Here is a 27274-nt window from a genome sequence, read left to right as displayed (position 1 = left end):
ACAAACATGTACGGTATATGTATGCTTAAGTATAGCGCCTACTCTTTTTTTCCCTACATGTGCCGGGGGGGGGTATATGTTTATCCACACGAAAAGGAGATGCCGGCCTCACATGTGCAGCTTCGGGACTACTCAAATATATTCGGTTTAGTAGAAGCATCAATTCGATTTGGAACTCGAACATTGAATTCCATATTTGATTCGGAAATGGAATAGGATGTACGATTACTCGCTTTGGTGCTCAAAAATCCAAACGTTCACACCGTCCTAGTAAAAACTTAACATCCGAAGTCAACCATTCCACGCGTACCAAAAGTGAATTTTCCTCAGGGGACATTTTTGCCGGGGACATTTCTTCCAGGAACATTTTTTCCGGGAACAATTTTTCCGGGGGCATTTCTGCCGAATGCTGTGCAGTGAGCCATGAAAGTGATGATCCGCTGTGTAATCATGTTAGGTGCACTCGGATAGTTGGAAACAATGCTGGTGATGTGGTCAAGTCCATTTGAGAGCTGGAGTAACAGCAGCTGTATCCTCCAAGGCATAGCTGGTGGGCTTGAATCATGTGTCACCTATGTGCAGTATCCAAGCTGACACAGGCGCCAGTGCATGCATAAACCTGTTCAGACTTTACCAGATACAAACATATGCAAGTCTGTATGCACATGAAATAAACTGGACATCATTTCTGAACTGACAAGCAAACAAATTAACACAGACATCGCTGTATTACATTGCATGTTCTTACATAGAACTGGGTGGTGTGAGAAATGAAACCAGGTTGTCTGTGCAATTATTGCTTTTTGGGGCAACAAATCAAAAATCAAAAGCAGGCTCCCAGAATAGCTCAGTCCACGAGAACGTGATTGTCATCAGTACCCGGTCGCGAGACAGTACACTGGCGGTATAGTGGGCAGCATCTTGACGCATAGCTTAGAACTTGTCTACGGAAACGACACAGAAATAAAGGCTGCAAAGAAAAAAAAGGAAGATTCAGTTTTACTGAGCGTCTTCAGAAAAATAAATCCCAGGGCTCATCCCATCACACAACAAATGGGAATTTGGGAATGTCACATGTCCTTAAATGGCAGAGAATAAAGTTTGGGTCCCAGGATATTAGACAGTGTTAGTAGACCGTTGATAGTGTCACCGTGAATATACCATACCTATCATGTCCATGGCAGTGTCCATGAATCACAATATTATCCGTTGGTTGGATATGGTAGATACGGTACTTCGGAAGTTGCGTTATCGACGGTCTACCAACACTTGCTATTTTCGTGTCACAAATTCTGGGATTTCGCTCTGTATCACTGAAAAGACTGGAAAGTATAAAGTGTGTGGCGCAAAAAGTTTGCACATTTGTAAGCAAAAAACAATACAAATACTGGTTGCTCCATAAGTAATGCGTAACAGTTCCAAATTTATTTGGCGGTATCGTGATGTCACATATGAAAGTTTGAGGATCTCGTATGAAATTTGAACCTTCTCATTATTCCCTTACACTTGGTTACCATCCTCCCTGTCATAAGACTGAAGCAGCACGTCATAATGTTGACCGTGGTAGAAGCACAGAGAAACACAACAGGGGTCTAAGCAGCACAACAAGTATTCAAGAAGCACACATTTGGTGTCACTGCTGCATGTGGTATATCAAGTTTGTGGGCCCTTCTTGCAGCAAATGTTCGCTTGCAAGTGGACACCTTTACAAGTTGTAGATTTTGAAGCTGTAGATTCCACAGTAAACGAAGACTGGAGAACATTTGCACAAACTGGTCTTTACATGTGTCACTGCAAAATGGAGAGCTGAAGCTCTGATCACACAAACGTGCAGAAAGCAACCTGAGAACACCCTTTTCGTGTAGCACCTTTTTTAGCAGATTGCAGAAAGAGTACCTCCAGTCTTGAAACACACTTGAGACAGTTTGCTGAAGGTAACATGACACCTGTAAATAGTTCCCCAGGTACATCAGCACAAACAAAACAAGAAACTGGTTGTGAGAAACAAGGATGTGGTCTTCGGAAACCGGTGTTTGTGAACAGGTGTACATGGTAATTCCTTTAGGAAAAAAAGTGAACAAGACGGCCAGCTATGTAGTAGTGAGCATTGTCCTGTACGAGTCTGTGTTCCTCGGTGAAATAGTTTGTAATGCCTGAATCCACATCACTCAGCATGTCCCTACCCTGTTCTTCATGTTGAGTGCTCACATCTGACGACACAGGATGATGCAGCAGCTTTTGAGGCTCCGAAGGTTGTGCAGTACATGGCACATGATAAATCTAGACTGCAGCCCTAATAATTACTGCTCCTCGCGCTGACTCACATAAGCAATGTCATGCACAACATTTCTGTGGTAAAGCCAGCCATATGCACATCGTGGCATGTCACAAATATTGTGGGACAGAGGTGAACAAAAAGCAAGCCTGGACAGCTGGAACAGAAGCAGATAGTAGGTCAGTGGCATGGTTCTGGTGCATAGGACTTGCTGCAGAGTACACTGCTAGGAAATTGGAAGGCATGTGTCATGTTTGTGCTGAGTGTAATGTCTCCTGAAATCATCAAGAAATCATATTTGTAAGATGTGTTTTCGATAACCATAAATTAGCATTCACCTCCTTGTTCTGCACGTTTTTCCCCCTGTTATAACTCGGATGGCTCGGATGCGCGCTGATTGACAAACACGGTTATTCTCTGAACAAGTTCCAACCGAGAGCGACCAGCTCTCCCCAAGGTACTTTTTCAAGTAAGCGAGTGGAGGAGAAGACTAAACAGGATTGGCTCACGTCTGGAATCCCTTATCCAAGGCAAGACAAGGAGTAGAGGGTGCTACCTTACAACCCTACAACACCCACTACATCTATCTGTCTGTCTATCTATCTATCTATCTCTATCTGTCTGTCTGTCTGCCTCTCTGTCTGAAGCTCACCGAACTGTTTGTGGCTTGATCCAAAGTGGGCTTTTCCACAATGGCCAATTGAGTATCTGAGTGATGAGTAAAACAGGGGATACTATAGCAGATACCATATAATATAATTCAAAACGTGTTTACTAGAGGCAAGACTTCGGCAACAACTCCTGAGGTAGATGGGGCCGATATGAATGTCACGTTTGTCACTAGGTACGTCTATGAAACAGTTTGGTCGCAATATTCAATGTAATGTAACATAACCTACTGCACTGTACCCACTACACACAATGAAGTAGGAACTAGGGAGTGGACAATCTAGAACGAAAATGATCCACACTTTGGCTTTATATAAGATGTCAGGCATGTGGTTTGCAGAAACAGGAGCACAAATCCCCATTTTGTCTCTCTCATAGCTTTGTTTATCAGTGTTGTTATATTTTCGTTATGCTATAGTCGAGGAGGCATCCAGCCTGTGTTTGGGCTTTTGGCAGTGTTTGGCTCTCTATTATGGCATGTTGTTATTTAAGTCCATGTAGTTTCACTTCATTATATAGCTCTGAGGGAGAAATCACTGACACAGAGACGGCTTACCGCGATGGAACTCCTGTGACGAATTGAAGTGAAATATGAAAGCAAATACAAATGATTGTGTTCTGCACCTGGCTTTATTTGAGTTTTGGCACAAGCATACCTACCGTGCAGAACCAAAGAACGGAGCCGACAGTTTGTCACTCGCGCAAATGGACAAGCGGTTCTGCGCTTTTCTGATGCTCTGGCAAACTGGTCTTCGGTGAAGTGTATGCAGCATAGTCAATGGTCCTTTGGCCGGTGTTCACCAGCTTCAGACAAGTTGACGTACGTTTCCCCAGAAAACACCTTGAATTCATATTGGAGCCAATTTCAAAAGTGCACAACAGCGCGACAAATGCACTTGACAGCGTGAAAAACACACGTACCTCTTGTCATCCCATTGGTTGGGAAGTGGAAAAAAATGAAATTTTGGTAGTTTTGTTGCTGCGCTTCCTGGATGTGGTACAATGTGTACTTACCAGAATCGTATGCACACATTTGCTACAAACAATGTGGATCAGTTGTACCGAGATGGTTTGTGACACTTGTGTTATTATTGGTCACAAGGTAAGGAATTAATGCCATAATATTATACTTCTATGGTTAATGTCAAATGTTTCACCAGAGAGACTTCCTGGAGTAACCTCTATTTTGCCACAAGAAAACCCACAAAGACACACATGCAGGGACTGCAGAAAGTACATACTTTTGTGCTCAGTGGTGTGCAGAGCTCAACAAACCTATGTTCAAATATCTTTTTAAAATAATGATCATATTCACACTATCGTACTTACCTGAAATGCTGTAGCGACACTCATTTTTTGGAATGGCCGTGGGTTGATGCGGTCTGGCCTTAGCTTTGGACAAGCCTTAAAGGTGAGAGCCTTTGGCTGATCCATTTCCACCACTGCACCCCAGTCCTTCACGCTCACTGGTATGCAGTGGTGTCTGCAGTTTATATATTTTTATCAACCTCTTTACAACTGTGGAAACCGAGACATACCTGCAGTTCTTTCTTTTTCAGCATGGCATTTCTGAGGCATTTAACCAAGTGGGGAAAATCCGAAGTAACCTACAGCCTCCTGGCGAGGTCACTGGAGTGGGTGCACCTGGGCTCTCCAACATGAATTCCAAAATAATATATATTACGATTCCAGAATACGCCCTCTGCGGTTTCGACATCCACGTTGAGCCTTGTCTTTTCCAATAGGAATTCAATATGCATTCAAGGATTAGCTTCTGCAATATGTTCCCTGCAGCACTCTCTTTACTGAGGAAACAAGCAAGGGCTTGCACCCATTTCCATTTGGATGGCTGGAACGTAAAGACTGATCTCCCTTTCTGGTTATTTGCTGTTCAGGGGTGTATTTTCCGAGGTCCGTGAAGCCATAGATCTTCAGTGTAGATTTGTCAAGTGAAACAGCTTCTGTAAGCTTCATTTCATCTTGAAGCAGGACTCCTGGAATGTTATAGCTAATATTAGTTCAATTCTCTGCTTACAGAAGAAGTCATTTAATGCAAAAACTTCTGATGTGCCACAAAACCTAAGAGTAGGTGTAGTCATTTGAACATGGCAAACATTCTCCTTCATAAGTGCCAAGTCCTAAGATTACACTTTGTCAGATACAAAATGTGGCATGATACCATAAACTACAATTAATTCAAACCACAGGCAGTCAGATGTTCTTGTTGTGAGACATTCATCTAAATGTATGCCGTAAAAAAAGTCATTTGTGACTGGGGCATACTCGCAGCTAGAGATAGTAAAAGGATAATGGAAAGAATAAACATGGGGGGGGGTATTTGGGAGAGGGAGACGAGAATGAAATCCTCCTCCCCCATATGAAGTTCTCATTGAACCCCTCTCAAAATATTTGTCTGGCTACGCTACTTACATCACTATTTAGCAGAACTAATGATAGAGTATTGATATGAGGATTTTAATGGATATTTGCATACCACAGTATATTGTATACTGTAGTACTTCAGAGTAGATGATAATGTGACATACCATGTCTGTGCTGTGTGGACATGCTGTCTGCCTTCACCCTAATACATTCAAGGACACTTTCTTGGAATCCACATAGGCATTGATCAGGGGTGGGCAGTAATAAATTTTTTTTTCGTTATATAATACTAATACATAATACTCCACAAAAACACGTATTATAATACTAATACAAATACTTTTCGAAAATGTGTATTATAATACATAATACTAATACTGTATTATAATACATTATGGTAAAGGAATACATAACTTTTTGAAAAGCCCAGGGCGTACACAACATTGATTTCACGATTTACAGTGCCTGTTGTATGAAACAATAGATGCATTACTGATTATTTGGCTTTAATAACATTTTCTCAAAAATTCAATCTTTGAGTCAGTGGTGGATCCTGTGGGGGGGGAAACAGTCAGTTTATACACTGGATTTCCCTCTCTCCCCTCCCCTAATACGCGCCCGACAAAGACACCGCCCCCCCCCCCTCCTCAAACCGAGGGTCTGGATCCGCCCCTTCTTCGAGTGCTCTCCTGTATGTTCGAAGCAAAGAACGTCTTGCGGCATATTGAATATGCCACAAGACGTCTAAGACATGTCCCTTCTAAGCCTAGCCAGGGTTGAGGGCAACTGTCCCTCCTGAGCTGCCTCCCCCCTCCCAGCGTGGGAGGGGGGGGGGCAAAGATTCCCCTTGTACCAGAAGTAGAACCCTGTCCTGGTGCGTACATTAACCTTGGACACAGAGCTAGAAACACTTCCGATTGTTCCTTTCTTCCTGGGGAGTTTTATGACCAGAGAATGTACACTGACTAATTCGCGAAAGAATAGTTGTTCAAAGAGATGACGACCAAAAACGTGTGGTGTGCTGACCCACCTGACCGGATTATCACCATGCTGATAGCGCATCCGGGGTGAACGAACACATCAAAATCCGAGAAGTATTACTGGGGTATTATAATACTTGTAATATGCGTTTCTGCGTATTATAATACTAATACAAATACATTTTTAAAATCTGTATTATAATACGTAGTACTAATACAAAAATGTATTACAGTAATACTATTATAATACAAAGTATTATAATAGTGCCCAGCCCTGGCATTGATAGTGTCCAGAAAAGGCAGAGGAAGGATATCACGTGTTCTCAAGTGCTTGTAAAGCTTTGGACTTTTGATTCTCATGAGCAGGAACACGTTGATCCAGTCCATCGTGCACGAGGCTGTGTACGAGGCTGTGCAGCTCGTGCACAGTCACTTTCAGTAGTCAGCTCCTTCATTATAGCACACTTCTGTTTCATTCTGTTTACATCTTGTTTGAGCCTCAGTGCCTACAGAATATCATAATGGTTGCCCACATTACATTATGACATGAACATGTGCATGATAGAGGGCCCATTAGAGTAATGAAATGCAGCTGCTACATGGCAGAAAAAGACTTGGCAATTCGGTACCATTTTTTGAGATAGCGTCTATTCCTCAGAACGTTCCTTCTGGTATGCTCGTCCCACATTCTTTCCATGACTTTTGTGCCGTGCTTTGTCTGAAGCCTTCTTCTGCTCTTGTCTGCAGAAGATGCATGTCTGGATTTTCTGCCGTGGTCCTTTGTCGCCCTTCACCACAAGGTAGCCGAGGCATAGTTCAGAACAGCTGCAAGGAGTCAAGATCTTATTCACACTGTCATACTCTATCATTCGTAATGCTCAAGGCAGTGTAATATTATCGCACCTTTCACTGTTACGTATTCCAGGGCATGGAAAAAGGCTGTTCACGGGCTGTTCAAAGAAATGGGAGTGATGAGAGTTTTTTTTCTTTTTTATCTAATGAACACTTTCATTTCAAGTTTCTCTTCGATTATCACCCGCTTCATTGCTTCATACTTATTGTCCACATACACAAATCCAGTAAAGCGCTTTTACATGTCAATTGAAACAGCCCACTGTGTGTCAGGTTTCAGAATTTCTTGTGCCTCTGCCATCAGCGCAGTGAACAGCGTTTCATGAGATATCGTTTCCATCTCTTGTACCGTTTCTGCAGTAATACCTTCTGTGCTACAGACAGCGGTATCGTGATGGGAACAGCTAGGTGTTGCTTCATCGCAGTGCTGTAATATGGTGCGTAGGTGTTTCTGTGGTGTGCGCTTTGTCACAGGCAGTTTTCTATTCCTTGCCGCACTGCTTAGGTATGCCACCAGAAGTCATGGAACTGCATTTTGCTTTAGCACTGGACGTGTCCTTTCTAGCCTTTCCACTGTTCCATCCTTCAGAGCAGTAATGTAGTACCGTTCAATATCTTCCTCTTGGAAGTGCACCTCACATACTTTGTCTTTCTCTGTGAGGTCTCTGTCCAGTCTTGGGATATTTATTCGCTGTTTCTCCATGATATTGGGGTCCTGCAGATTGATCACAGAGATCATAGTGTTGTTTAGCGTTTAATTTTTTTTAAATGTCACAGCCACATATAAAAATACCTGTTCATTGCTGGACACACAATGACCATGTTTATTATTCAAACCTGCACTTTAAGGTCATGTTTACAGAGTACTTGGGTGGACACAAAGCACTGCCAAAGTATATATCTCCAAGAGCCAGCCTCCAAGGTAACGCGAGCGCCGCCTGCGGCCATGGTTATAATCTAGTAGGTCGTGCTGAGGGGCCCTGGCGGAAACTGGCTCACTGCTAGAGGTGTGCACCGATGCCGTTTTTGGCGGCGGCAGCGTTCAGAGGAGACCGGCGGCGTGCCCATCAGTGACGCATTTTTTGAATATTTTAGCGATACCTGTTTACCTCACGTAGGTGTCCCCTTCGGTTCTTTTCACTGTAGAAGTGCATTTGAGTTATGCACTAGTAATAGAATGCTTAAAAAGCAAGCGAGCTGGTGCCATACGTAGGTAGAATGGAGGTTCAATTCAACGTGAACACTATGATCAGGGGGATCATCCAAATGAAACTAGCTCTTGTTCACTGGGTTTTCATATTGAACTGTACCATGAAATCAGCTGCGTTATGTATTCCCAATAAATGACGCACATTGTCATGCAGTCCCACGGACAGTCTGCTTGAATAAAATCATTTGCAAGTCAGTTTACTCAAACGTCTTCCTTCCCAGATAGTTTCAACTTCATAAACACTAAATCCCACACATTAACTGTCAGTGCTACAGTGCAGCCCAACCTCCCCCAGAATTTGATATTGAAAGAACACACCAGATTAGCGCAACTCATATTTATTAAAGGTGTAATTGCAGGTAGCAAAGAATTCTAAACACACACAAATCAGATTATGCAACACATGCACCAGAGAGCCTGTTCTGCCAGTATGCCATGCAATTATGCAATGCGAAAAAAAGAAAAGAAAATAACTCCGCACATGCACTCCTGACCTACACCCAAACCATTGTTGCATTAAATTGATACTCCAACATGTCATTACAGTGCTCATTGAAGCACACCACAGGACTAACTTTATACAATGCAAAACATATGACTGCCACATACACTGCTGACATAGCATCCCCCCCCAAGCAAAAAACAGCCATTAAGTGGCATTACAACCCTACCACATACACACAGCTTGAAATATGTATGTCAGTACAAACAAGATGCATTGCAAGCAGAAAATGTCCCATGAACCATAGAATTCCCAAATGCTCCGCCACCATTACACTTATGAATTAGTTGTGGGAACCCGTGTTTCCACAACCTCGGGGCGCCAGCCCGTCCGTTTCGTCACCTAGGAAGACACAGCAAGCAAAAGGTTCAAACGACAAACAACAAAGGTTTATCTCATACCTTGTTAGTCACACAGGCGTGATCCCAACCGCACAGCCTCGTCAAGCCTAAGTCACGCGAACCACACGCGCCCGTGTGCCCATATCCCCCTCACCCGCCACGCCCCTCTCTTACGTCGCTCACACCTTCACCACCTTGCGGCGAATAAACACAACCGAAAAGAAAGAAGTGCCTACACTCCCCCACCCTCAAAGTGTCCACTCGTCTATAGTTCGTCGTCCGGCATGTCCAGGACTACGTCCTCATCTGTCCTGCGAGGGAAGGACGCTACGAAGACACCGGGTGTCGTCCGGGTTGGGGCTCCGGGAGCAGCATTGGGGCCAAAAGGTCCGGGGTTGACGAGTAGGTCAGGGCGGTAACGTCGAATGGTGGCGATAGCGGAGGAAATGTCAACAGGACACCGGGTAGCGTCCAGTTTGGCGAGATGAAGCTGGCTTCGACGATGAGTGCGACGGTGTAACTCGGGAACGCCGCACAGCTGGCACAACTGTCGACGCTCATCCTCTGAGAGTTGGATTAGGGGATCGTTGGGGTGCCTATCTGCCAACGTTAACCCCCGGAAGAGAAGCGGCACTCTGCTGGGGTCTTCACCTCGAAGAGGGCGAGGCTGCGACTGCCACTTGGACCGGGAAGCCCATCCTACCGGACGTCCAGCGGAGACCACCGTCCACATGGACACCGATCTTCGTAAAGGTGTCCCACAACCCAGCCTCGGTGGGGAACGGGAACGTCTTGAAGACCCACCAGGCTCAGCAACGGATCTTGGGTGGCCAGAGGCTTTCCGACCACACATGTTCCCACGAGAAGACATTGCGCCTGCGAGAGGGCAGAAGGGGAATACGGTGAGAAAGCTATTTCAAACCGCGAGAGCCTGAAAAGGCTCTCCTCCAGAAGATTATAGTTGGAGACTGTGAAACAGCAATCACACTAAGAAAGACCAAGTATTCAAGAGCACTAGGATTTAGCGACTAGGATAGTGGCAGCTACGTGCGCCGCTTGCGGGGACGCAAACTGTAGCGCCTGGAAGGTCCGGGAACAGGATCCTGGTCCAGGTCTAGAAGAGGAAGCTGACCGTCTGCTTCTTCACTCTCGGGGTCCCGGAGGTGGTAAGTCTTCAGGTCCGAGATATGTACTGGCCCTGTTTCTTCGCCTGTGTCACAACGACGAAGCCTGTAAGTGAGGCCGGAGGAGCACGCACTTACCTCGAAGGGGCCATCCCACCTATCTGCGAGCCAAGCTGCAAAGCCACGTGACGCATCACTAAGCGGGTGAGTCCGTAGAAGGACAAGGTCACCGACGCTGTAGGTGAGATTCCGTCGCCCACGGTTGTACTGGCAAGCCTGGTCCAACCTTGCGACGTCCAAGTTCTCCCGAGCTGTTCGAGCTGCGACGTCCAGTCGGCTCTGGAGGTCCTCAGCGTACCTTGAATAAGGAGGCTGGGTACTGCCATCCCGGAGGCCCAGGGCATTCTCTACTGGAAAAGGAGCCTCTCGTCCCAAGTTCAGGAACGCCAGGAAGCCTGTAGATCTGTTGACCGTCGTCCGTGTAGCGAACGCCAGCTCAGTCACTCGAAGATCCCAATCACGGTGGTGCTGACTAGTAAAAGCAACCAACATCATCTTCAGGTTCCAATTAACACGTTCGGTAATGTTAGCCCGAGGGTGATATGGGGAAGTCTTCTTGTGCTGAATGCCTAAGACAGCGCAAGAATCTGAGAACACCTTACTTGTAAAGTAGGTAGCGTTATCTGTGATGAGCTGAGCAGGAAACCCGAACCGGCAAAAGGTGTCGAGTAGTCGTTCCCATACTCTTTGGGAAGTCAGCGTCCTGAGAAGAAACAGCTCAACCCACTTTGTGAAATGATCAGTAACCACGAACAGGTATTGGTTACCTCTAGGACTACGAGGAAAAGGTCCCATCCCATCACAAGCAACTATCTGCCAGGGCCTATTGCTCTGAACCGGCTGTAAGCGCCCGGGGGGTAAACCACCGCGAGGTTTTGCTCTTTGGCGTATCGGACAAGTACGAACATACTTAGTTACGTCCTGCCTCATTCCTGGCCATGTCAACATAACTTTTCATAAGTTTTCCTGCCGCTGCTGTGACCTGCCAAGGCCGAGTCATGAAAGTAACGTATGAAAGACTTACACAGCTTCCGCGGCACCACGACTCTGAATGGGGATGTACCGTCGTCGTCATCCGCCTGCGGTATGTACCTGAACAGGATGCCATCCTCGCCCAGCAGATAGGAGTCGTGCCGTCCATCAGACGTTCCGGTGTCTGCCGAGACCTGCTCAGCTAACCATTGAGACACCCGCTGACAAAGGCCATCCGCTCTGTGAGCGTGTAGGAGCTGCTCTCTGCTCACGACCGTGCCCCAGGACGAGAATCCGTCCCATGCCACTTGTGCTGCTGCTAGGAGTTGAGAAGGCGCCTCGGTGCCTACCTCTTCCCCCTCCGGTAGAGGCGCACGGGATAGTGCGTCCGCTACCACGTTCGTGGAGCCCCGCCTGTACTCCACGTTGAAGGAGTAGCCTTGTAGCTTCAGGGCCCACCTGGCAAGACGTCCAGCTGGGTTTTGGAGCCGCTGCAGCAATGAGAGTGCCTGGTGGTCAGTCTGGACGGTGAAAGTGCTGCCATCCAGGTAGAGATCAAACTTCGTGAGAGCGAAGATGATCGCCAGGCACTCCTTTTCCGTGACGGAATAGTTCCGTTCTGCCGGATTCAGCGTGCGACCTGCAAAAGCCACTGGACAGAGAATAGCGTCATGCTCCTGCAAGAGAACTGCGCCAACACCATAATCGCTAGCATCTGTTTGCACAACAAACGGTTTATTTAGGTCGGGCAAATATAGCCTGGCCGTATTAGCGATTGCATGAGATAGAGCTCGGAAGGATTGTTCCCGCTGTTCTCCCCAATGCCAGCGTGTGTCTTTGCGCAACAACTGGTTAAGCGGCCGCGCTAACTGAGCACAATTAGGAATGAATTGCCGGTAAAAACCAACCATACCTAGAAAACGCTGCAAGGCTTTTACGTTACCGGGAACCGGAAACTCCATGATCGCCTTTAGCTTGTCACCGCTAGAACTGATGGTGCCTCCGTCCACCACGAAGCCGAGAAGGCTGATCCTAGGCGATGCCAGCTGTACCTTGCGGGGGTTAATGGTTAGCCCCGCCTGTTTCATCCTTGCAAGGACGATTGACAGGTGTTCCAAGTGTTCCTGAAAATTTCTGGAAAACACTACGACATCATTCATGTACGCCATCGCGAAATTGTACTTCGCATCTCCTAATACGGTGTCCATCAACCGCTGGAAACTGGCTGGTGAGTTAGACAGACCGAAAGGCATCCGTACGAACTCGAACAGACCCCTATGACAGGTAAAGGCTGTCTTCGGGACATCCTCCGGGGCGACTTGGATCTGCAAGAACCCTCTGCTACAATCAAGCGTTGAAAACACCGCAGCGTTGCCCAGGGAATACATGATTGATTCGATGGATGGGAAGGGATAAGAGTCCCTTACAGTTACTGCGTTAAGTCGACGATAGTCGACGCATGACCTTGCCGTACCATCACGTTTCGGAGCCAGGACGACAGGAAACACCCAAGGGCTCTGGCATCTCTGAACTGCACCGGTTTGGAGCATTTCTTCTAGAGCAGCGTCTAACAAAGCACGCTTATGTACGCTCAAAGGTTTTGGATTACAACGCCAGGGCCTAGCGTTACCCGTGTCTATGCTATGCTGTAACAGAGACGTCTTACCGGGTTTTTCCGTAAAGATACCGTCGTACTGCCGCAGTACTTGTTGAAGCTGACGGCGCTCCTCCTCAGGACCATGGAATGACCCCAAGATAGTCGGGAGTGCAGACGGTTCGGTGGGGACTGCTGCAGCTTGCTGTGCTGTGCAATCGTCCGCTGCCGTTGGTTGCCGTTGCCGACCAAACAGGGGTTGGTCGCAGATGAACAATGTCCCCTTTGTGTCCGTAAAACCGTTTCGGCATGGAATTAGACGTTTCTCCGACATACTGCCCCGCAGGGGCGTCTGCTCTAGCAGGCGCTTGGTAGGTTGCGACACCACGGACCCTAGCACTAGTGGCTGGAGCCACCCACGTGACGGCTGTACGTGGTTTAGCCGTAACCGGGGAAAAGGAGGTCCTGGTGGCTGAGCCAATGCCGAGGTTTTGGACCGTTATGGCCCCTCAGTGGAGGCAACACTCGACTTTGGCTCCCGCTTCTCACAGACGGTACCTTCGGAGTGACCCGACCGGGGGAAATCACCCAGTTGCCTTTTCCTAGCTTCCTCAATTCGTTTACTTTCCTGTCGCCTTTGCCTGTCCTAATTTCTACCTTTTCCTGATTTCCGCTCATTCCAGGCAGCGAGGGTTAACCTTGTGCATCGAATCACCCTTGGTCACGCTGCATAGGGTTATAGCAGCGGTGTACGGATAACGTGTCAACCATTTATCACGTTCCCTCGTTGGGCTCGGCCGGCACCACTGCCGAAACAATCGGTAATCATATGGGTTCCAAGAAAATTCAAGCTTCTGATCGTCCTCCTAAACGTGGACGCACCGAAGAAATATCTGTAGGGCTTGTCAAACCCCAACACTCATTCCCGAAGTTGCTTGTCATACACTCTGGAAACTGGGCAGCATATCCCCTTTCATTGTTGGTAAAGTACTGAGCAATGCTGTAGGCCCAAAATACAAAGCAAGGAAATTGTCCTCTGGAGACCTGTTGGCCAAAGTACAGGACATCATCCAAAGTACAAACCTCTTAAAAATGACCAGCATCATGGACATTCCGGTAACAGTCACAGCTCACCGCTTCCTGAACACTACTCGTGACGTAACATCCAGTTCGAGCTAAAAGTATAGCTGAGGAATTGTGGGTTGGAGCTCACTCCAGAACACATTGTTTCACACAAAGATGACGTTGCTCCATGGAAGAAAAAGGAGATCCGGTGTAATTTTGAGCTGGGCAAATACAACAAGAAACTTACGTCTTCCTTTGTCATTAAAGCAGAGTTCCTGGAAATAAAGAACACTTAGAGAGGTTTTGCAGAATTCTATACAGATGGCTCTAAGTCACCTTACCGCGTTGCTGCAGCAGCAGTGACAGAGACAGGTCACGTGCGCTCTGTCAAGATTAATCCCAAAGCCAGCATATACACTGCAGAGATACACGGAGTTCTGCTCGCACTTGAATGTATAGAAAAAAAAAAAAAAACGGAAAGGAGAAAAAGGCAGTCATCTACACAGACTCCAAAAGTTTGATGATGGCAATCAAAACAAAACAACCAGCTAAAAATGCACTTTTGCACCATCTTCTGTTGTGTATCCAAAGACTTATCCAGAAAGGCTGTATTATACACTTCTGTTGGGTACCAAACCACCAAACCATGTTGGTACCTCAGGGAACGAGCTTGCCGATGCCACGGCGAAAGGAGCTGAAACTGAGGTACAAATTATGGCTATACCATTCCAGGACCACCGAACAGTGCTCAAGAGAGCCATGCTATCGTTATGGCAGGAAAGCTGGAATAAACAAATACAAAACAAGTTACACATGATCAAACCAACGGTTAACGAATGGGGTAGCAGTCACAACAAAAACAGGTTGTATGAAGTTACATTTGCAAGACTTCGGATCGAACATACCAACATAACACATCGTCACCTACTGTTAGGTGAAGAACAGCCAGAATGCCACCATTGTTGCGAACCTTTGACAGTAATACATATTCTTTTGACATGTCCTTGATATGAACATCATCGCCGCACTTACTTCTCGGCATTTTATCGATATCACATCCCTTATCACCCTTTTCTCTTGCTGAGTGAGGGACCAGTTGTGCCACACATAAATGTCATCAAATTTTTAGAAACCACTAAGCTGATAAGTAGCCTGTAAAAGCTTGGATCATTTAATAGTTTTAGAGCATCTCTTTTATGACGTGCTAAACAGTATTTTTATTAATCCATCCATACCCACTAATTCACCTTGAGCTCACATTAGTCATTGATTTGGCGCTTTTTGGCCTTAGTTGCCCTCACGCCACTAAACTTCCAACTACACACACACTCCGACATACTGAACGTGACATTTGGTGCAGAAGATTATGTAGTATACATTATATGAATTACAGTTAAGAGGGTGTTTTATTTTAAAAGTGAAGTTGTTTTTGTAGCTATCAATCTGTGTACACGAAACAATAAATTTACAGGTCTGGTATGGTGTTTTGCCACAAGGAGCACAACTAGGGGGTTGATGGTGAATCTTTGACGTTACTAGTAGGTTACGCAAATTCGTCTGTCGCTTGAAAGCGACCGTGGGTGCCTACGGGAAAACTTCATTCAATTTCCTGTCAGCGTGAAGGATATTTAAATGGCGGTTTAGGATCGTTTTACAGTTATTGAGAGATTTATGGAACTGAGTGGTGAAAACTAAGTTTGGGCTTTCTATTCTAGTTTTAAGTGCTAGTAGCACACTTCTTTCCTGTAAGTTTGATTTGTGGAGGGCATCACTTACTAGAGGGATGGGATAACCACGGTTTAGGAAGTTTCTAGTCATGTCGCGTGCATGTTTAGAAAAATCTTCCTGGTCTGAGCATATACGTTCTAAGCGCAAAAACTGTCCATAAGGTATGTTACTTTTCTGTTTCTGGGGGTGGTAACTGTCAAAATGGAGATACTGTCGTCGATCTGTGCGTTTTTTGAAAAGCTCGGTAACAAGTGAGCCCGATCTAAGAGATACGGCTACGTCTAAGAAGTTAACAGATTGGTGTGAGAAGTGACATGAAAATTTAATTTAATGATGCAGCGAGTTGAAATGCTCAAAAAATCGTTTTAGAGACGTTTCACCATCAGGCCAGATGATGAATATGTCATCGATGTATCTATAGTATGCTAGGGGACGCATATCAAACGATTCTAGTGCTCTACGTTCAAATTGGCCTATAAAAAGGTTAGCACGATTTGGGGAAACTCGCGAACCCATCGCTGCTCCGTGGATCTGTACATAATGGGTGTCCGAAAAGGTAAAGTTGTATTTCAGAACCAACTCTAAGAGTGGAATTGGCCGCTATAATTCCACTCTTAGAGTTGGTTCTGAAAACCCCCTGTTTCCTTGCATTTTAACCTTCCTGAGCACGACTTAACCTTTTAACGGGCGCGAAAAACTTTGCAAGGTCATGCATATTTCTGTGCTAGAAATATGTTATTCAAGCCTTACAACACCCCAAAACGCAAAATGCATTTATCTCCCCCCCCCCCGTTCCATTTCGAGCTATGGCTGGGACAACACCTGTCCCACTGAAGTTCCCGGCAAAGGATTGCTAGTGGGACAGGGTATGTCCCAATGCTCCTTGAAAGTCACTGATACTAACGACAGAAGTGCTATTTGGCATCCACAGGTTTGCTTCATTTTACCAAATGAAACCCTCAGAAGCAGTTGATGGAAAGGGGGACATCGCAGGCCCTACACATATATTTGGTGCGGCTTTCCCCGTCTTTCGTTGAGCACCAACGGCACCTCCTTCGTGTGTCACATTGCTTGGGAAAATGGTTTCGTCCATTGAGGGGAACCTCATCAAGGACACCAGTCATTGTAGTGCCATTCCTTTGTCCCAGCTTTCGTTTGTAGTTCTCCTGCAGAGATCTGCGGCCAGTGCGGAACGTTTGCCGTTGGATGAGCTGACGGCCAACGAGGGTCCTGAACAGAAGGTACTCGACTGTGTGATGAGCAGAGTACTGAATGAATGCATTGACCATGCATGCGTCAGTCATGAAGCAGAAGATTCGATGCCACCATTTGTTGGACCCTGCCTGCTGGAGCTGGAGTGCTGGAGCGAGCGCAGGTGTGAACAAAGGGTCGAGCTCGTCACTGTCGGAACATTCGCTACCCGACACTTTTGGAAGGCTCCAAAACACTTCCAACGCCTCCTCGGCACTCAGAACTTTATTTTCTGAAATGAAAATAAAGTTATATAAATGCGAGAGCACGAATATGGGACAAAGGCTAAGTACAGCCACAGTCTGTCGCGGCGGAGCACATTCGACTCGAACGTAAGCCTGACACTTTTGGTGCACCCACAGTAAAATAGCCACACAACAGTCCCTCCGCATATTTGACAGCTATATTTCTGGCCACTACCTTCAAACGGCCTTATGAAAACGTGGCATCTTAGAAGCAATTACCTGTCAACAGAAAATCGTCGTCGTCGGTGCACGTTCATCAGAATCGTCGACGAAGTTCGACACTGTTTTTGGCCTGTTGCTCCATCTGTTTGCGGCTAATGAATATACGAATAGTTGAGCTATCTTCCCTGCGTGGCGCTGTGCGATAAATGGGACTAGGGTGCTTCGAAACATTTACACCCAACTGCGACACCATGTGTCCCAGTATCGCAAAAAGGGTTAACACACACTTAAAGATAGTCATCTTAGAATCGGGCTTTCCTGACAACAACAAACGCAAAAACCGAGAGTCATTTTTAATTGCTAAATTCCAGTCCTTGACTCTACATGGTCTCAATGTTTTTTCTGGCCCACTTTATCATCTTGTTTCCCCGATTTTCCCGAAGGTTCCAAAAGATTGCCCGTCTGCTAAACATAAAAACTCTTGACCTGTTTTTCACCTACTGCAGGAGACCACGTGTGTATCGGTCATTTGACCACCTGAAGCAATCCCCTTTAGTATTGTATAATGCACCCCCCCTTTTTTTACCAACTCCACTGCCCTCTAACTTTAAACTGTGGTACATATACCTTGTGTTCTCAACAGACATGTCACAATTTCTCCTGATTTTATTTTTCTTTGCTTATTACTTTTTCTTTCCTTTTGTTTCTTTTTTCTTTTACCCATTTTAAGAATGTCCCACTTTTGCAAAACTCCTAATAACCGATAGCCTTTTCTCAGTTTCTGTATGTTAGAATGCAGGCTAAACACGAGTGCTGCCATTGTTTATCTTTTCTCAAACCCCAGCAGTGTAATATTTCTTCCAGCGGTCTTCTTTACGATGTTCGCTCACCTGAGATCTCTCAACGGTTTTGGTCTCCGGTAACGCTCCGACTGTACATCGCTTTCTTTTGTATTTTCTTTTTCGCACCCTGAGTCCTCTCTAATAAGAATTTGTATTTCCTCCTCACCACCTTCGCTGTCCCCTTTCTCTGATGTACATTAGTATAAACATCTCTACGAAGTGTTCAATGTATCGCACCTGATGAAGGACGGCCTCCGTCCGAAAGCTTGTTTTTCAGTAAAATAAAGGTTTCAATCTCTTTAAATACTTATTTTGCTCCTAGCCACAATGAAGCAGAGGGATGTTACTAACGTGAACCAACGCTGAACTTGTTGCAGGAACCAAGCAGTTGTCAACGCAGCCTCTGGGAGCTTCTTTGCATCTACAAAGTATTTTGAGCCTGCAGCGACAGCATGATTTAAGACAGCCACGGCTGAAGAAATATTAATTTTGTCATAATGTGTCGCATCGAGATGTTTTGCCTTCAGGTGCGGTGCCAGCTTCGAGCCGTGCATCGCGTCTTTTTTCACCGAAACCCTGATGTACGACACAGAGACCTGATAAGAAGAAAAGCCACTTGGTTTAGGGAAGAGTGTGCTTGAAGTGCTCTTTATGCACGAACTGTCTGATCACTATAGATACCTCGTTTGTTGGAATTTTTTGTTGGCAAACCACATCATCAGGAAGGTAAAAGCGTTGCACACGAACGAGGTGGCCTTTTGTGTTTTTCAAGATGTGTGGTGCATCGGCTATAAAGTAGAGCTGTCTTGTGGAACCAGCATACGGGTGAACGCAGAACACCGTTGCATTTCCAGTGCGTGATGCCATAATTCCGCAAGTTCTCCCCAAACCCTTGTTGCTTGGCCCCATGGCAGATTTGACAGCGTCCACAGTGAGGCCAATGGTTTCAGATTTCTTGATAAAGTCAAGCGTGATGTTTTTCAGTGTGTCCGATGACACACAGTCACTTAGAAAATGTATTACTGATCATGAAATTCAGCATGACCATACTGCATGGACAAAACGTGTTGTTCCCTTTTCACCAAGCTAGAGGAGAAGAAACTGCAAGCGGGCTGGTGGACAGGTGGATGGACGAAGCCTGGCTTCGTTGTCCCTAATGTCTAAACCCCCTACCTGAAGCTCAAGGAAATGTTGCTCGCTTCATTCATTAACAGCTTTATTGTATGTTCACATTCAATTCTGTGGCTGTGTCGTCTACACAGGAGCTGCAAAACCAGAACTTCTTTTTGACATCCGCTCGGTTTACTGCAACACAGGCCCTGCATTGGAAGAGCATTAAAGTGTTAGCAGAGATAGAATTTCCAAGCAGCAGTATGCCTCTTACCAGTGAAACCATTCAGGGCAGCGGTCGCAGCAAACCATCTTTATCTCTCCATCATCGTTTTCGTGGCAGTTGCCACACAGCCACAATTCGTATTTCTTCTTAATTGCCACTAGGAGAAATGGTAGCATATACAGGGTGTCCCAGCTAAATGCGAACATATTTTTTAAAAGTATATATATCACTTTTTCCGAGATGAAATCAATTGCATTATAGCATAGGCTGAAGGGCATTCCTTAGGAGGTCATTAGTAAACTCCTGAGTCAATGTCTTAATTAACTTTCAATAATTAACTTTTTAATTATAAAAGCTACGAAGTTGTCCCAATCAGCACATCTGGTCCTTTTGATCACCCGATACCGGAGCCGTTTCCAGAACAAAAATCCGTTCGATAGATCGTTCGCAAAAAAATCGTGAAGGAATACATTTTTTCCCCTTATTTTGTTCATTGCGCATCATCGGAGACACGTCTTTCCTTCACCCTCAATGTGAAAGGGTGAAAGAGCACACTATCGCCTCTTGCGTCCTGGAAAAAGATTAAAATAAAACAAATAACGCAACCTAAGATAAGTGCAGTTCCGATAGAGTCACCCGATACATTTGTTTTTGTTTTGTTTCCGCAAGTTAAAGCTAATCTTCGACGCATGATGCGGCACTGCGCTCCTTCACCCTCTCACATTGGGAGTGAAGGGAAGACGCGTCTCTCGAGATGCGGAATATAATCACTCAATCAAATGGAATCAAATTCCTTTCCCAACTGACAACATGGCATAGATGCAGGCTAGCTGGTGGAAGAATTCTATAATTTGAGTCGTGTGTTTGTGTCGTCCCTCTATTGTGTCCAGACGCAGGCTTTTATATTACTGAGCGCAATGATCTGTACCTGAAGACATGAGTAGATTCCACGCATCATCCGAGAAGTATGGCTGCAGTTGATGCAGTCACCCTGTAATCACCCTGTAGAGGTGCTTGACACCCCTACATGTGCAGCCTGCTCTACCGAGGGCAACACTTCCCACCTACTCCTCCACTGTCGCCAGTTCGCCGCTCCCCGTGCCACTCTGATGGGGTGGCTAGCTACCCTAGAGCTGAGGGAAGTCTCGCTGGCAACGCTATTAGGCCCTCTGCAACGCCCCATTCAGTGGCGCGTCGGAAGGGAACTCGTACGTTTCCTACTGACACAGGGCTCGCGCTGAGCCTGTGACTGCGCCTCGTTTCTTTCGACCTTCTCGTTTTCTTTCTTTTCTTCTTTTTATTTTACCTTTTTGTAAGCGGGAATAGTAAGTCGGCTTCTGGAGCCAGGCTAACCTTTCCCCTCTTCCTTTTTTTTTTTTTTGCAATAAACCTATATCCCCCCCCCCCCCCCCTGTAATCAAGGCGTCCACGTGGCAGGAGCTCTGGTTTGACCTCAACTTCTGCCTCTTGTAGTATGTGGCTGCTCTCCAGGACCTTAACAGCTGTACGGTTCCCCACAATTCTAGTCAGGAGGACTGTATAGCAAGCGACAAGCTTCAGTTAAGAATTTGCCAGTGAAAGCTACGTAGAAAATGACTTACGCGTGTGTTAAAGCAGTTCAGGAAGCTGGTTATATGGCACCACAGATGTTGCCTTCCTTTGTCGCTTGCTGGTGCGCGTGGGCTTGCTCTTTGAGCTGTGGCTTGCTGGGCTTGGTGCTTGAATCACCACTAGCTTCTTTGAGCATGTTTTCCAGTTGCACAACCGTCGCGTCTCGAAGGAGGCAAACCCGTGTTTGCAATAGTTATTTCCTCTTCAATAATGCGACTACCTAGTGTTTTCCTTCCATCTAGTGTTTGGTGAACGACCCGCTCAGTTGTTCATTCGGTACGATGCGCCGCAGCGCGCATACGCGTTTGCGAAGTAACTTTCAATTAAAAAAACATTATTTGCGTTTAACAAAAAGTACATCTGAGATTTTTTTGCTACGTCTTGCTAGGAAGACGGTGCATCGAATGACACCTTGATCACGCTTCTATCCCGACCTCCTCACACTAATTTTTTCGGTCAAATATGTGCATTTTGTCGAATTTTCACAATTTCCCGATTTTTTAGTGCGTCTTACAGTGCACCGGCGGGGTCGGATTTTTTGTGTTTAAACTACAATACAGGGGATATACGACAAGAAATTTTGAGGAAGAAATTCCAGAATTCTGTATTGCAAAAAATTCGTAAACAAACTTTGCAAATTTTGTGCACGCCACAAGCGTCGAGCCCGTCGAGTGCGATGGTGAGAATTGCTTACATACGGTAAAATGAACTCTCCCCTGCCAAGTAACACGCTTTTCAATATGCTCGGTGCCTTACGTGGGCCGTAATGCCTTCCTAAAACAACAAAGGTTTTCGTCAAGCACTGCAACTTTGGGGGGCTCTGCACCCCATAAATTTCAATTTCGTTAGAAAAGACCAATGTCCTGTTCCTTTCGTGGTCATAAGGAACCACACAAAAAAAAAGAAAAAAATTCACATACGATTCTAGGGGGGGTCGAGCGGCACCTCTGGATCACTTTGCGTGGAATGGCCCGGTTGTATTTAGAGAAGATACGTTAAGTGCAGTGAGGCACTAGTCTTTCGGTGGTCGTCCCCTCACCTTAACGACTGAATGATATTGCAGGGACATACACAAGGCCATTGTTTTGATCTAAGCCTGGAACGGATTGTGGTGCCGTACATTTCTATGTGCTTTCTGAAGCTCATGGAGTGTTTGCAGATTCTGAGCCCAAACAACCTTGCCCATTGACCTCTGGCCGTTCTCCATCGGGTTGAGATCTCGGCTGGTCCCTGACTACCCATGGTACCTTACTAGTGTCAGGAAGATCCACCTGTTAGCAGGACTCACACTACGGAAATGAACATAAATTTCTCTCCGGTTGAATCTGGTAGCGATTGGTAGCATCTCTGACCTGAAATTGAAGTGTGTGGATTCGAATCCCACAGCTGGTGCATTTTCTTCAACTGCCATTGTTTGGTTGAACATAAACTTTGTTATACAGGGTGTTTAGCTAAAGTGATAAATTCTAACTCGCGACGTGCTCGTCGGACGATTGTGGGACTTCCGGCAATTACCTTGTGGGAACTTTTGCCGCCATATAGGAAGGCTTTGGACATTTTTTAATTGCGGGAAATTTATTTTTTTCAATTGAACTTTGAAAATTGCAAAGCGAACCTCACTTTTTTTTTACAGAGATGATAACGGATAACGACAGTCTCAACAAAAATTATGTGCAGTATCGGGGAAAAAAAATAGTCGAAAAGAATTAATAAAAGTCCCGCTTTAGCCCCGCCCGCTCGATTTTGGCAAAGAAGCGCGCGCCAAATGTGCATCTAGATGAGGAAGTGCCCTGGCTTTTGCCTTCTTTGTGATGAGACGGTTGTTTTGTTTTCTTTGTGATAAGACGATTGTCATGAGCATCAAGGTCAAAGCGGGGGAAAGAAACGTAAAACAAGAGGCGGAACATTTCGTCCTCTCTCCGCATCTCCTTTGTGCTCTTCTTTGCGACAATTGAGCAAGCCGGGCTAAAGCGAAAAGCAGGACAAGACTTGGAATTAAGCATGAAGACTTCAGTCAGGAAACTGTAGCGGTGTCAAAGGAGGTCAAACAGTACAGTAGATGGAGGATCTACTGCAGATGACAGGTTGACTTAGTGTAGCAAAGTGGATGCGGTACAAAGACAATGAAAGACACATACGCAGCTGGCAATCTCTCAACTCGGATTAACGCAAGGCAAACGGAGGAAGACCAAGTCCAAACATCACTCGAATGAAGACGGGGTGATCAACCAGCAAAAAGGGATCAAGTTCAGCTAGGCCCATGGAGAAGCCTACAGCTCAAATCCCACTGTGTCTGAAGTACCTTATAGCTGTACGGTCAACGTGCCCAAAGGTTCAGGCTTCCAAAATTTCTCTCAGTAGATTTCCTCTCGTTCATTCAACGACTGAAATATGGTGAAAGTATCCCCCATGTCCATTTTACTGCGTTGTGTCAACATTATCACCATACCAACTACCCCGAGCCTCAGCGTTGCTATTACCAGAGTTTTGAAAAAGATTTAAACAGAACCAGTGGAAAGGGGTTTTGTCTAGTGTATGGTTGTAGCTACGGCATGGAGGAATCTGTATTTTGCTAGATCCTTGTTAGAGTTAAGTAACTGAGTAGAAGTAAATTTGTACTTATATTTAGATACTTTCGTGTGTCTTGAGCAAAATATTGGATATATTTTTATGCAGACACTTATAACTGTAACTGAGTTACTTAATTTTACAGTTAGCATATACTCTTTTTTGAGTATATTATGAGTACTTTTGAATCAGGAAATGACTGACAACAGTCATTACAGTGCATTTGCTATTAGTACAGTAATATGCTATCAGTCAGTGCTAGTCAGGGTATGCCCAATTTGGTATTCAAATAATGGTGTTTTATGGCTCATAACTGGTATTCATATGCAGTATCCACAAAAATAGACAAAGGAATGGAAAAGTGATAGAAGCACGGCAAATTAATTCAATTGGTAAAATATAGACAGTAACTAAATATACTGACTAGAGCACTGCACGGGCCTAATTTTCAGGCCCGGCCCTAGCGCGGCTGCTACGGCCCGCACCCGGCCCGGGCCCGACGTCTTCTATAGATTTCCAGCCCGGACCCGGCCAGAGCCTGACTCCGCCGGCCCGGGCCCAGCCCGTACCCGACTGTTTCCATGCTCAGGCCCGGTCCAAGCCCGCCTCTGCTCTATGTGTTCTCGAGGCTCGGAGGCGTATTTAGATTTACTAAAGAGCACAAATGGTACTGTGGTACTGTGATGTTACACGTAAGGTTTGTCTGCGCAGTGTGGTGACCTGTTGCACATGCCGCAGGGTAGGCCATGCGGATAATTTGGACCACCTGGTGTTCTTTTGACGTGAGCTATGCTCTGGTCTCTGCTCTGATTTCCCTTCAAATCCGCGTATTGAAAGAGCACAGGAAAAGGACCCAGCTAATTTGTGGAGAGTGAGGATGTACGCTCTATGTTTTACAGGCTGTGTTTCTCTGCCGGCAAGCAGCTGTGTGCTTGGTGCTTGCTTGCTTGGGAAGGCAGCGCGCAGTGGCGCGTGGGCGATATGTATGTACCTTGCGGATCAAGAGAGACTCATTTCCGCTCTATTGCGCATGCACCGGTGTTATTCCCCCTTCTCGAACACTCACGCGAACGAAATATGTCAGAACACCTAACCTAACTGACCCTCGTGCCGGACTTACTCAGCGCGCCCGCCACACCAAACGTCCCCAAATGTGTGTGAGTGGACGTGTTAAATCCAGACCCATTACACGAAATAAGCATGATCACATATTATAAAGTGATGGTTCTCAGATGAGAATACCATTATACACGATACCCAATGAAAAAAAAAAAAAAGGTGACATTAAAATTCAGTTGTCCAGTCTCGCCAAATACGTTGTCAAGCCCGTACCCGGCCCGGGCCCTGTGGCTGAAACCCAAGTCCGGCCCATGCTCGCATAAAAAACGCAAAACCTGGCCCGTGCAGTGCTCTAATACTGACTATATTTTTCAAGGTATCTGTATCAGTCTAGATTTTTTGACATGGTGTATCTATAGCTGTAGTTGTACATGCTCATCTACCTAACTGTTACTCAAATACTTTTTTAAAAGTAACTTTAACAACCCTGATCCTTATGAGCGTTTGAAGTACGTCCTCGTTTGTCCCCGTACGGGCGCACCGAACGGGTAACAGACTAACAGAAGCGGTCATGCCAGCTCACTGGTACTTTATTCTTTCGTACACTGAAGACAACAGAAGGAAGGAGTAACGCGTAGACTTACAGGTGTCCAGAGGGGATGCCTTTTGTCGGGATACTACTGTTTGGAATAACACGTTCACAACAGATATCCTTTGTTCGAGTCTATCTTTTGACTCCACGTACCCAGACCAATTACGGTCGACTTTTGCGAAGTCCTGCAGATATTCTCGTAACAGCGTCTCTTCTGTGGCCAAGTCCTCTTCGGTGACATTACTGCAGCAGCCGCTGGAGGCTTCCGCAGGTTCGACATCCATCACTGGATCCGAACTCCTCGAAACTGGAAACCCTCCGCTTTCGGGGCGCAAACTTTTGGCGCGCGGAGAAACGGCAGAGGAGGAAGGCAGGTAAGGGCTCGAGCGACGCGCAAGTCATGTGGGCTGGGAAATCACGTGGTCCTCCAACTTGAGGAGAATGCCACCGGAAAGGCTCTGGCTACGTTCCAATACCCCGGTTAGTCGACTGCCTAGCGGTCTAACCGGAAGTGCCGCCATGTTAAGTCTCGTTCCAAATCTCGCCAAGTCCGCTATTCAGTCGGCTACCGCCTAGTGCGCATCGATGCAGTCTAGTTATACGCCTGACCATCTGACAGCCGGGATGGCTGACAGCGGGAAACGCTAGTACCTGCTGCGCTTGCGCCGTACACATTTCTTGCGTGAGCAACGAGATGGCGCCAGAGGCGCCTCGGCTAGGCAAGCCTGTTCCAATAGTGACAAGGAAAGGGGTCTACTCAGCTGCCTAGTCAGGCGACTTCGCGGGCGCGAGGTATTGGAACGCAGCCTCTATTCCGAAAAGGCACCCTATTCACAGCCGCACCGTGTTGTCAACATTCCAGGCGGGCAGTCCGCCAGAGTCGCTCCAATATTCCTCAGAATCCGCTATGATGCGAAAATAGTTGCCGAACACACTTCTCTGTAAAGTTACATGTGCCGGCAATTGTTTCAGGTGGCACGTGAAAATAATCACAGTGATAATGACTGACGTTCAGGGCTTCACATTCCTTCATTTCGTTAACCGGGAACGGAGATGCATAGAAGACAAAACGTAAAACATCACGTGTTCCTTCTTTTATTCTCACATATTCGAACATGACATAACTCCGATTTCTTGCGTATAAATATGCATACGTACGGACACAATAATGCAACAACAGCGCTTCTTGCACTAGGCTAAAGTAACTTGAAAATTTGACGTGGTTACTGAAGAGCATCAAAAGAGAGGTCACCATCGCAAGGTACTCCATAACCTGCTAGGGTGCCAATGTTCTTGATATTCAAAACAGCTTTTTGCGTGACATCTGAGTCCTTCATTGATCGTCAAAATACCTTCCACCAACCCAGGTTGGAGGTGGTTCCGCAGCTTGTTTTTTTACAAGACCCAAATGACTGAACGTACGTTCTCCCTCTGCATTTGAGTAAGGGAGAGCCAGCAATGAGATGACGAAGTTACCTAGCTCCATGTAGGGATTTTCATTGCAAGCGTAGCGGCCTGCCTGTGTTGTCGAAGTCTTCTTCCATGCCAACAGTGTAATATTCCTCCACTAGTGCTCGATCCTGTCAATGTCTGCGGAGCCCACATTCAAGTCTTCGAGAAGTTGCGCAAGAGACTCTTTGAGTACACTCTGTGACTCTGGACGGACAATACAGACATCTTGCAAATTACGTCGATGTTCCCTGGAAGACGCTGTCTCTGCTCTACCAGGGCAACGACGAACTTAACGCAACCTGATATTATCGTGAACTCTTCGTGGGAGCACATTCCATTTTCCTTGATGTTCCGTATTTATTTTTCCAAAAAGGTAACATAAGTAACGCTTCGGATCTAAGT

At 46.0% G+C, this 27274-nt stretch overlaps 2 long non-coding RNA genes across 3 annotated transcripts in view; one reads left to right on the top strand and one right to left on the bottom strand.

Annotated features, from left to right (window-relative positions):
* The window catches only part of LOC135387148 (uncharacterized), an 86077-nt gene extending 67385 nt beyond the window's left edge, over nt 1-18692 (top strand). Inside the window, exon 4 of one of the 2 annotated variants that reach the window (XR_010420892.1) lies at nt 18632-18692. This is a non-coding gene — a long non-coding RNA (uncharacterized LOC135387148). Of the gene's footprint in view, nt 1-4503; nt 4526-18631 lie in introns of those variants that run through there. The other variant, XR_010420893.1, reaches the window with a different exon arrangement.
* LOC135388510 (uncharacterized) lies at nt 16667-17430 on the bottom strand. Its single transcript, XR_010421439.1, has 2 exons — nt 17299-17430; nt 16667-17237 (listed from the first exon to the last, which is right to left on the bottom strand). It is a non-coding gene; the product is annotated as an uncharacterized LOC135388510 (long non-coding RNA).
* Nucleotides 18693-27274: the final 8582 nt, after the last annotated feature.

Source organism: Ornithodoros turicata, chromosome 3 (genome assembly GCF_037126465.1).
Source record: "Ornithodoros turicata isolate Travis chromosome 3, ASM3712646v1, whole genome shotgun sequence".
In the NCBI taxonomy this organism is placed as follows: domain Eukaryota; kingdom Metazoa; phylum Arthropoda; class Arachnida; order Ixodida; family Argasidae; genus Ornithodoros; species Ornithodoros turicata.
This window is presented reverse-complemented; position numbering and strand designations above follow the sequence as displayed.